Genomic DNA, 12,494 nt, shown 5'->3' on the forward strand with positions numbered 1-12,494 from the left:
TCATCTGGCTGTTCTCTGAAACTGCCTGCTCCCGGTGACATAAACGTTGAAATCACCCACGTTTCCTTAAAATTAAAATAAAAGTACTTAACCAATAAAATAAAAAAACATCATGGGCATTGCTGCGTGCGAAAATGCCCATACTATTAAAATATAACAATATTAATGGCATACGGCAAATGACGTAACGGGGAAAAATAATAAAAACTGCCAATTTGCCATTTATTGTCACTTCAACTACCCAATAATTGTTTAATAAAAAGTGATCAAAAAGTCGCGCACACACATCAAAACGGTATCACTGAAAAGAACAGATCGTCCCGCAAAAAATGAGCCCACACACAGCCCCGTACACATAGCTACCAAAAAATTTTAGGGGTCAGAATATGGTTATAAAAAAAAAAAAAGCCTTTTTTCCTCAAAGGTTTAAAAAAAAAGTCAGTATTAAAACGCGTAAACATGTATCTGTATGGCGCCACCTGCAGTTTGTTCTTTTTCTTATTTCTTTGTCCATGTCGCTGAGGTGGATGGACATGCTCAGTTCCATCCTTCGACTGCCTCCTGAGCTGTGAGGGGGAGAGATCTGCAGCAGAAAGGATATGCCCCCTGAGCTGCCAGCTTAAGGCCTCTTTCACCCTTTCGTTGTCCGGATCCGGCGTGTACTCCACTTGCCGGAATTACACGCCGGATCCGGAAAAACGCAAGTGTACTGAAGGCATTTGAAGACGGATCCGTCTTCAAAATGCTTTCAGTGTTACTATGGCACCCAGGACGCTATTAAAGTCCTGGTTGCCATAGTAGGAGCAGGGAGCGGTATACTTACCATCCGTGCGGCTCCCGGGGAGCTCCAGAGTGACGTCAGAGCGCCCCATGCACATGGATGACGTGCCATGCGATCACGTCATCCATGCGCCTGGGGCGCCCTGACGTCACTCTGGAGCGCCCCGGGAGCCGCACGGATGGTAAGTATGCTGCTCCCCACTACACTTTACCATGGCTTGCCAGGACTTTAGCGTCCCGGCAGCCATGGTAACCACTCTAAAAAGCTAAACGTCGGATCCGGAAATGCGCCGAAACGACGTTTAGCTTAAGGCCGGATCCGGATCAATGCCTTTCAATGTGCATTCATTCCGGATCCGGCCTTGCGGCAAGTCTTCAGTTTTTTGGGCCGGAGCAAAAGCGCAGCATGCTGCGGTATTTTCTCCGGCCAAAAAACGTTCCGTTCCGAAGACATCCTGATGCATCCTGAACGGATTTCACTCCATTCAGAATGCATTAGGATAAAACTGATCAGGATTCTTCCGGCATAGAGCCCCGACGACGGAACTCTATGCCGGAAGACAATAACGCAGGTGTGAAAGAGCCCTAATATAAATCTAGCAGAGAGATTGGAACAATGATTGGGGAGACCTCTGGATCCATGTGAGGTACAGGGCTGGATCTAGCTTTGCTGGAAAGAGATTATCATGTATGATGTCCGATTTTTCATTTTTACATTAATCGTGGCAGAACCCCTTTAAGGTGTGATGCTTTGTAGCTAACTAGAGTTTCTTTCTGTTACTAATCAAAGTATGCATCCAAGCGCTGCCAGCAAGCAGAGATCTTGAAAAGTGTGAACAATTAAACTTTGCACAATAATTAAACTTGACAAGGGTTATCGTGTTAGTAAATGTGGAGGGACATCCCCATTGTTACTGAACTGTGACTAAATGCGGCCTGCTGTGTCTGCAGACGGACCCTCGGGCCAGCTCTATCGATCTCTCCTACTCATAAGGGAAACTATTCTGATAACAGAAGTATAATATATATGTATGATATTATAATGCTGAAATCCTCTGTGCCTCTAGAAATCCAAGAAGACAAAACCAGCTGAAAGCATCGCAGCAAATGGCCCTACACAGGAAGGTAAGACTGCAGGGACTGGATGTATTTTCCTCCTAAGAGCCACAAAGCACCAACGTTCATGGAAGATATTAACAATAGTGCGCCATCATTGAAGAGCACTCAAATGTTGGCGACACGGGTTTGTGCAGCCCTATCAGATATATTCCTGGTACTCCAGTATTAGCCAGTACTCTGGATTAAGGGCTAACGTGTTCCTAATAGTTTTTGTTTTTGTTTTTAGTAGCTGCAGGACCCTCCGGAATCACAAATGGGACCAAAACCAATGCAAGGGATAAAATCAGTTTTGTGTCCAGCACTGAATCCAGTGGTAAGCCTGAGAAGAAAACGTTCATCATTGACCTGATTTGATTGATCTAAATCTAAAGATGGCCGATTAGACGGATTTTAGTTTGTGTGTATATATAAGCATAACATGTTTCTGCACTTTTTAGAAATCACAGCTCCCAGCATCCCCTGCTTGTTCGGTGCATTCACAGATCTTTTTTCCTTGGCATTCTGGGAGACTTCATAATTCTACCGGGCACTGTACAGGCATCTGATGTAGGAAACTGCCCCCTGCATTATAGGGGGTCATCTAAAATGATAGCGTGTGCCTGACGATAGATAAACTTGCTGGCTGTTTCCACGAACAAGTAGCTGAATTGTGGGCGCAGCTCTGGAGTATAAATCAGGATCAGTACAAGATATGTAATAGTATGTACATGGTGACTCCACCTGCAGAATAGTGAGTGCTGCTCTGGAGTATATTACAGCCTGTAATTTAGGATCAGTGTACGATAAGTATTGTAATATACAGTCGATATATAAAGTCTACACACCCCTGTTAAAATGTTAGGTTTCTATGATGTAAAAAAATTAGACCAAGATAAATCATTTCAGAACTTTTTTTTCACCTTTTAATGTGACCAATAAACTCAATTGTAAAACAAACTGAAATCTTTTAGGTAGAGGGAAGAAAAACTAAAAAATAAAATAATATGGTTGCATACGTGTGCACACCCTTAAACTAATACTTTTTTGAAGCACCTTTTTATTTTATTACAGCACTCTTTTTTTTGGGTATGAGTCTATCAGCATGGCACATTTTGACTTGGCAAGATTTGCCCACTCTTCTTTGCAAAAACACTCTAAATCTGTCAGATTGTGAGGGCGTCTCCTGTGCACAGCCCTCTTCAGATCACCCCACAGATTTCCAATCGGATTCAGGTTTGGGCTCTGGCTGGGCCATTCCAAAACTTTATTCTTCTTCTGGTGAAGCCATTCCTTTGTTGATTTGGATGTATGCTTTGGGTCGTTGTCATGCTGAAAGATGAAGTTCCTCTTCATGTTCAGCTTTCTAGCAGAAGCCTGAAGGTTTTGTGCCAATATTGACTGGTATTTGGAACTATTCATAATTCCCTTTAGCTTATCTAAGGCCCCAGTTCCAGCTGAAGAAAAACAGCCCCAAAGCATGATGCTGCCACCACCATGCTTCACTGTGGGCATGGTGTTCTATTGGTGATGTGCAATGTTGTTTTTGCGCCAAACATATCTTTTGGAATTGTGGCCAAAAAGTTCATCCTTGGTTTCATCAGACCATAACACCTTTTCCCACATGCTTTTGGGAGACTTCAGATGTGTTTTTGCAAAATGTAGCCTGGCTTGGATGTTTTTCTTCGTAAGAAAAGGCTTTAGTCTTACCACTGTACCCCATAGGCCAGACATACGAAGAATACGGGAGATTTTAGTCACATGTACCACATAGCCAGTACTTGCCAGATATTCCGGCAGCTCCGTTAATGTTGCTGTAGGCCTCTTGGTAGCCTCCCAGACCAGTTTTCTTCTCGTCTTTTCATCAATTTTGGAGGGATGTCCAGTTCTTGGTAATGTCACTGTTGTGCCATATTTTCTCCACTTGATGATGACTGTCTTCACTGTGTTCCATGGTATATCTAATGCCTTGGAAGTTCTTTTGTACCCTTCTCCTGACTGATACCTTTTAACAATGAGATCCCTCTGATGCTTTGGAAGCTCTCTGTGGACCATGGCTTTTGCTGTGGGATGCGACTAAGAAAATTTCAGGAAAGACCAACTAGAACAGCTGAAATTTATTTGGGGTTATTCAGAGGCACTTTAAACGATGGCAGGTGTATGCTGACTATTGTGATTGCTTAATTCTGAACACAGCTACATCCCCAGTTATAAGAGTGTGCACACTTATGCAATCACATTATTTTTTTTGTTTTCTTCCCTCCACCTAAAAGATTTAAGTTTGTTTTTCTATTGAGTTGTACAGTTTATAGGTCACATTAACCACCTCCCGACCGCTGTACGCAGATATGCGTCCGGGAGGTGGTTGCTTTACTCCTCCTGGACGCATATACGCGTCATCTCGCGAGACACGAGATTTCCTGTGAACGCGCGCACACAGGCGCGCGCGCTCACAGGAACGGAAGGTAAGCGAGTGGATCTCCAGCCTGCCAGCAGCGATTGCTCGCCGGCAGGCTGGAGATCTGATTTTTTTAACCCCTCACAGGTATATTAGACGCTGTTTTGATAACAGCGTCTAATATACCTGCTACCTGGTCCTCTGGTGGTCCCTTTTGTTTGGATCGACCACCAGAGGACACAGGTAGCTGTGCAAAGTACCAGAAAACACTACACTACACTACACCCCCCCCCCCCTGTCACTTTTTAACCCCTTATGCACCACTGATCACCCCATATAGACTCCCTGATCACCCCCCTGTCATTGATCACCCCCCTGTCAGGCTCCGTTCAGACGTCCGTATGATTTTTACGGATCCACTGATACATAGATCGGATCCGCAAAACACATGCGGACGTCTGAATGGAGCCTTACAGGGGGGTGATCAATGACAAGGGGGTGATCACGCACATAGACTTCCTGATCACTTCCCTGTCATTGATCACCCCCTGTCATTGATCACCCCCCTGTAAGGCTCCATTCAGATGTCCGTATGATTTTTACAGATCCACTGATACATGGATCGGATCCGCAAAACGCATGCGGACGTCTGAATGGAGCCTTACAGGGGGGTGATCAATGACAAGGGGGTGATCACGCATATAGACTTCCTGATCACTTCCCTGTCATTGATCACCCCCCTGTAAGGCTCCATTCAGACGTCCGTATGATTTTTACGGATCCACTGATGCATGGATCGGATCCGCAAAACACATGCGGACGTCTGAATAGAGCCTTACAGGGGGGTGATCAATGACAAGGGGGTGATCAATGACAGGGAAGTGATCAGGAAGTCTATATGCGTGATCACCCCCTTGTCATAGACTTCCTGATCACTTCCCTGTCATTGATCACCCCCTTGTCATTGATCACCCCCCTGTAAGGCTCCATTCAGAGGTCCGCATGTGTTATGCGGATCCGATCCATGTATCAGTGGATCCGTAAAAATCATACGGACGTCTGAATGGAGCCTTACAGGGGGGTGATCAGGGAGTCTATATGGGTGATCACCCCTCTGTCATTGATCACCCCCCCCCCCCCCCTTTGTAAGGCTCCATTCAGAGGTCCGCATGTGTTTTGCGGATCCGATCCATGTATCAGTGGATCCGTAAAAAATCATACGGACATCTGAATGGAGAATTACAGGGGGGTGATCAATGACAGGGGGGTTATCACCCCATATAGACTCCCTGATCACCCCCCTGTCATTGATCACCCCCTGTCATTGATCACCCCCTGTAAGGCTCCATTCAGAAATTTTTTTGGCCCAAGTTAGCGGAAATTTTTTGTTTGTTTTGTTTTTTCTTACTAAGTCTCATATTCCACTAACTTGTGTCAAAAAATAAAATGTCACATGAACTCACCATACCCCTCACGGAATCCAAATGCGTAAACATTTTTTAGACATTTATATTCCAGACTTCTTCTCACGCTTTAGGGCCCTAAAATGCCTGGGCAGTGTAAATACCCCACATGTGACCCCATTTTGGAAAGAAGACACCCCAAGGTATTCCGTGAGGGGCATATTGAGTCCATGAAAGATTGAAATTTTTGTCCCAAGTTAGCGGAAAGGGAGACTTTGTGAGAAAATACAAAAAAAAAACAATTTCCGCTAACTTGTGCCAAAAAAAAAAAAAATTCTAGGAACTCGCCATGCCCCTCACGGAATACCTTGGGGTGTCTTCTTTCCAAAGTGGGGTCACATGTGGGGTATTTATACTGCCCTGGCATGTTAGGGGCCTGAAAGCGTGAGAAGAAGTCTGGGATCCAAATGTCTAAAAATGCCCTCCTAAAAGGAATTTGGGCACCTTTGCGCATCTAGGCTGCAAAAAAGTGTCACACATCTGGTATCGCCGTACTCAGGAGAAGTTGGGGAATGTGTTTTGGGGTGTCATTTTACATATACCCATGCTGGGTGAGATAAATATCTTGGTCAAATGCCAACTTTGTATAAAAAAAATGGGAAAAGTTGTCTTTTGCCAAGATATTTCTCTCACCCAGCATGGGTATATGTAAAATGACACCCCAAAACACATTCCCCAACTTCTCCTGAGTACGGCGATACCAGATGTGTGACACTTTTTTGCAGCCAAGGTGGGCAAAGGGGCACACATTCCAAAAAACACCCTTAGGATTTCGCAGGCCATTTTTTACACATTTTGATTGCAAAGTTCTTCTCACACATTTGGGCCCCTAAATTGCCAGGGCAGTATAACTACGCCACAAGTGACCCCATTTTGGAAAGAAGACACCCCAAGGTATTCCGTGAGGGGCATGGCGAGTTCCTAGAATTTTTTATTTTTTGTCGCAAGTTAGTGGAATATGAGACTTTGTAAGAAAAAAATAAAAATAAAAAATCATCATCATTTTCCGCTAACTTGTGACAAAAAATAAAAAGTTCTATGAACTCACTATGCCCATCAGTGAATACCTTAGGGTGTCTACTTTCCGAAATGGGGTCATTTGTGGGGTTTTTCTACTGTTTGGGCATTGTAGAACCTCAGGAAACATGACAGGTGCTCAGAAAGTCAGAGCTGCTTCAAAAAGCGGAAATTCACATTTTTGTACCATAGTTTGTAAACGCTATAACTTTTACCCAAACCATTTTTTTTTTTTTTGCCCAAACATTTTTTTTATCAAAGACATGTAGAACTATAAATTTAGCGAAAAATTTATATATGGATGTCGTTTTTTTTTGCAAAATTTTACCGCTGAAAGTGAAAAATGTCATTTTTTTGCAAAAAAATCGTTACATTTCGATTAATAACAAAAAAAGTAAAAATGTCAGCAGCAATGAAATACCACCAAATGAAAGCTCTATTAGTGAGAAGAAAAGGAGGTAAAATTCATTTGGGTGGTAAGTTGCATGACCGAGCGATAAACGGTGAAAGTAGTGTAGTGCCGAAGTGTAAAAAGTGCTCTGGTCATGAAGGGGGTTTCAGCTAGCGGGGCTGAAGTGGTTAAAGGTGGAAAAAGTTCAGATTTTTTTTTTTATCTTTGTCTCATTTTTTTTACATCACAGAAACCTGACATTTTAACAGGGGTGTGTAGACTTTTTATATCCACTGTATGTACACAGTGACTCCACTAGCAGAAGAGTGAGTACAGCTCTTGGGTATAATACAGGGTGTAATTTAGGACTGGTAAAGGAAACATAATGTATATATCCTCCGCTCTTTATGGTGTCTGTCATTGCAGAACCCAAGTCATCAGAAAATGCTGTATCATCATCATCTGCTGCTAAGAGGCCATTGCCAAGCGTGGACAGGAAGTCTGAGGCATACAAATCCATCTTCACCTCCCACAGCTCTGCCAAGCGCACCAAGGATCAGTCGTCCAACTGGGTCACCCACACGGCATATTACTTCTAAGTGAATGAACTGGACCTCACCACGACTGTACTGAGAATAGACATTTATATAAAGTGTTGTGAACTTTTATTGTATTTTTCTTTTTATGGGATTAATGCTTTATCTGAGATTTGACCTTGCCCAAATATTAAAGGGGCAGTCTTCTGCCCTCAGTCATACATTGTGTGTGTAAGCGCGTCAATAGTTTTGCAACGCCACTGTGTTCCATGTGCAGTTATTGAGGCACGTGCATAGAGTGCATCTGCAGATACAAATTCATTTCATGGTTTAGTAGTTCCCAGACCTGTTTTTAAAGGGGTATTCCAACTTTTAAAATCGGAGCATGTTTGTGAGGTGGGCCCAAATATCTTCATCTCTTCTGGAAGCAAATCCGTCATAGTAACCAGGAGGCCTGAAAAACCAGAGAGTTTCTGAAAATGTGAGCGGTGACAAAGAAGGCCTAGTGTAGTACTGAGCACTGCAGCCATTGCTTGTCCCAGCTCACAAACCTCAGTGGATAATAGGAGTTGGATGTCCCTTTAGAAAAGTACAATAAAAATGTGATGTCCTTGTGATAGGTCATTAAACTGTCATTTACTTGTACTGCTCTTCATATAGTGACCAGTTATTAGAGAGCGACACATGATGGGCTTAGATACAATAGCTCATCCAACGGTATTCTTTCACACCCCTGTGTGTGCTCCGTGAAACATGCTCCGCGTGGGAGAAATACCAAAAAAATACTTGTGGGCAGCCACAAGACATAGGCATACATGTCTGTTACCAGATGGTTGGGGGCCACACAGAATGGTATCAAGGGCCGCATGTGGCCCCCGGGCCGCAGGTTGTGCACCCCTGCATTAAAGTGAAGGCCCTTGGACAGTAGCCACCCTATAATCCAAGCCTGGCTCTAGAAATTTCTGTAATGCACTGGAAGGGACAGGTTAACTTTTTTATAATGAAAGGGATTGTCCAGCCCCTCTCTCACACTTGGTCTGACATAGGACATGTCTGACACCCATTGGGGGAAATATATCAAGACTGGAGCGTCCATACACCATTCTTGATCTCCCTGCACTGTCGTGAGATGCTTCTTAACAAATTAGGCGCATCTCTGCCCTGCACCAGGAGCTGCAGTCTACACCAGCTATAACTTCTGCCAGTTTCTGGAGAAAGTCATGGTGACTACAACGAGCGGTGTGAAGCCACAGCCCTTCCGCTAAGCCTTGCCAATTTTTCTCGCCACTTCGGAAAAGTGTTGGGAAGCCTAAGGCTACTTTCACACTGGCGTTTTTGGCTTTCCGTTTGTGAGATCCGTTCAGGGCTCTCACAAGTGGTCCAGAATGGATCCGTTTTGTCCTAATGCATTCTGAATAGAGCAGGATCCTCTCGGAATGCATCAGTTTTCCTCTGTTTAGTCTCCATTCCGCTCTGAAGGCGGACACCAAAACGCTGCTTGCAGCATTTTGGTGTCCGTCTGACGAAACTGAGCTAAAACGAATTCTGAAATTTCATCTACGTTTTTCTTTAATTCTTGTGGAACACCTAAAGGGTTAAGAAAGTTTGTTAAATCAGTTTTGAATACCTTGAGGGGTGTAGTTTCTAAAATGGGGCCATTTATGGGTGGTTTCCATTATGTAAGCCCCACAGTGACTTCAGACCTGAACTGGTCCTTTTAAAAAGTGGGTTTTGAAAATTTTCTGTAAAATTTCAAGATTTGCTTCTAAACTTCTAAGGCCTCTTTTACACTTGCGTTGTCCGGATCCGGCGTGTACTCCACTTGCCGGAATTACACGCCGGATCCGGAAAAACGCAAGTGAACTGAAAGCATTTGAAGACTGATCCGTCTTCAAAATGCTTTGTGTTACTATGGCAGCCAGGACGCTATTAAAGTCCTGGTTGCCATAGTAGTAGTGGGGAGCGGGGGAGCAGCATAGTTACCGTCCGTGCGGCTCCCGGGGCGCTCCTGAATGATGTCAGAGCGCCCCATGCGCATGGATGACGTGCCATGCGATCACGGGATCCATGCGCTTGGGGCGCCCTGACGTCACTCTGGAGCGCCCCTGGAGCCGCACGGACGGTAAGTATGCTGCTCCCCACTACACTTTACCATGGCTGCCAGGACTTTAGCATCCCGGCAGCCATGGTAACCATTGAGAAAAAGCTAAACGTCGGATCCGGCAATGCGCCGAAACGACGTTTAGCTTAAGGCCGGATCCGGATCAATGCCTTTCAATGGGCAATAATTCCGGATCCGGCCTTGCGGCAAGTCTTCAGGATTTTTGGCCGGAGCAAAAAGTGCAGCATGCTGCAGTATTTTCTCCGGCCAAAAAACGTTCCGGTCCGGAACTGAAGACATCCTGATGCATCCTGAATGGATTTCACTCCATTCAGAATGCATTAGGATAAAACTGATAAGGATTCTTCCGGCATAGAGCCCCGACGACGGAACTCTATGCCGGAAGAAAAGAACGCAAGTGTGAAAGAGCCCTAAGCCTTCTAATGTCCCAAAAAAAGAAAATGTCATTTACAAAATGATCCAGACATGAAGTAGACATATGGGAAATGTAAAGTAATAACTATTTTAGGAAGTATCACCATCTGTTTTAAAAGCAGAGAAATTGAAATTTAGAAAATTGCTAATTTTTTCCAAATTTTTGGTAAAGTTCATATATTTTTTTTATAAATAAAAATGAAATATTTTGACTCAAATTTACCACGGTCATGAAGTACTATATGTGACGAGAAAACGGTCTCAGAATGGCATGGATAAGTAAAAGCGTTTTAAAATTATCACCACATAAAGTGGCACATGTCAGATTTGCAAAAAATGGCTGGGTCCTGAAGGGGTTAAACTTGTGAATAAAGAGGTAATATGTATATTGGCTTTCTGAGGTGTTGTGAAACTATGGTACATGGAGTATATGATATGTAGATGCTAGGCTACAGCTCTGCTGTCAGCATACTGATGTCTAGCCCTGTCAATCAAGGGAAGGGGGAGTGTGTAGAGCCTCTTTAACCCTTTAAGAACCCATGACGTAGCTGTACATCATGGGTCCAATCCCTAAACATGCAGAGACCATAAGGCTGATCGCATACATCTTACCTTTCAGATGCCATGGTCAAATGTGACCACGACATTTGCGCAGACCGGAACCGGAAGTCGCGCGCGTCCGGTAACGGCGTTGCCTGGCTGAGATTGGGGGTCCTGTTACCTTAAAGGGGTTCTTCACTTTCATTTAACTGATGATCTATCCTCTGGATAGATCATCAGCTTCTGATCGGCGGGGGTCCGACACCCGGGACCCCCGCCGATCAGCTGTTTGAGAAGGCAGCGGCGCTCCAGCAGCGCCGCGGCCTTCTCACTGTTTACCGCCGGGCCGCCCGCCCACTGACGTCACGACTTGTATCAACTAGAGTGGGTGCGGCTAAGCTCTGTTCACTTGAATGGAGCTTAGCCGCGCCCACTCTAGTTGATACAAGTCGTGACGTCAGTGGGCGGGCGGCCCGGCGGTAAACAGTGAGAAGGCCGCGGCGCTGCTGGAGCGCCGCTGCCTTCTCAAACAGCTGATCGGCGGGGGTCCCGGGTGTCGGACCCCCGCCGATCAGAAGCTGATGATCTATCCAGAGGATAGATCATCAGTTAAATGAAAGTGAAGAACCCCTTTAAGCTAATTGACCGAAGCCTCAAGCAGACTTTAGACTCAATTAGATGTATATATCAATACAGGCCACTAGGTGGCAGCCTTATATTGATATAGTGCAAATGAACAGTGATGGCCAGTTCACATTGTTCGCACGCGAACACATGCGGGCTGGCATCTTTTCTCACAAGTCCGGCGAGGCGCAGGTAAGTCCTTACCTGTGCCTGTGCGCGAGCCGGTCTGAAATCAAATGCGGTCAGCGGGAGCAGGCAGTTCCGAGAACAGCCGGCGGGGGCCTTCATCTGGCTGTTCTCTGAAACTGCCTGCTCCCGGTGACATAAACGTTGAAATCACCCACGTTTCCTTAAAATTAAAATAAAAGTACTTAACCAATAAAATAAAAAAACATCATGGGCATTGCTGCGTGCGAAAATGCCCATACTATTAAAATATAACAATATTAATGGCATACGGCAAATGACGTAACGGGGAAAAATAATAAAAACTGCCAATTTGCCATTTATTGTCACTTCAACTACCCAATAATTGTTTAATAAAAAGTGATCAAAAAGTCGCGCACACACATCAAAACGGTATCACTGAAAAGAACAGATCGTCCCGCAAAAAATGAGCCCACACACAGCCCCGTACACATAGCTACCAAAAAATTTTAGGGGTCAGAATATGGTTATAAAAAAAAAAAAAGCCTTTTTTCCTCAAAGGTTTAAAAAAAAAGTCAGTATTAAAACGCGTAAACATGTATCTGTATGGCGCCACCTGCAGTTTGTTCTTTTTCTTATTTCTTTGTCCATGTCGCTGAGGTGGATGGACATGCTCAGTTCCATCCTTCGACTGCCTCCTGAGCTGTGAGGGGGAGAGATCTGCAGCAGAAAGGATATGCCCCCTGAGCTGCCAGCTTAAGGCCTCTTTCACCCTTTCGTTGTCCGGATCCGGCGTGTACTCCACTTGCCGGAATTACACGCCGGATCCGGAAAAACGCAAGTGTACTGAAGGCATTTGAAGACGGATCCGTCTTCAAAATGCTTTCAGTGTTACTATGGCACCCAGGACGCTATTAAAGTCCTGGTTGCCATAGTAGGAGCAGGGAGCGGTATACTTACCATCCGT

General features: G+C 44.7%; 1 protein-coding gene and 1 long non-coding RNA gene across 2 annotated transcripts in view; one reads left to right on the top strand and one right to left on the bottom strand.

Moving 5' to 3' along the window:
- Window positions 1–12,494, bottom strand: part of LOC122942279 (beta-1,3-galactosyl-O-glycosyl-glycoprotein beta-1,6-N-acetylglucosaminyltransferase 7-like) — an 81,825-nt gene that overhangs the window by 43,656 nt on the left and 25,675 nt on the right. The window lies entirely within an intron of this gene.
- Window positions 1,579–8,325, top strand: LOC122942281. The gene is made up of 3 exons (XR_006390537.1): window positions 1,579–1,905; window positions 2,126–2,212; window positions 7,571–8,325. It is a non-coding gene; the product is annotated as an uncharacterized LOC122942281 (long non-coding RNA).

Source organism: Bufo gargarizans, chromosome 6 (assembly GCF_014858855.1).
Source record: "Bufo gargarizans isolate SCDJY-AF-19 chromosome 6, ASM1485885v1, whole genome shotgun sequence".
Taxonomy (NCBI): domain Eukaryota; kingdom Metazoa; phylum Chordata; class Amphibia; order Anura; family Bufonidae; genus Bufo; species Bufo gargarizans.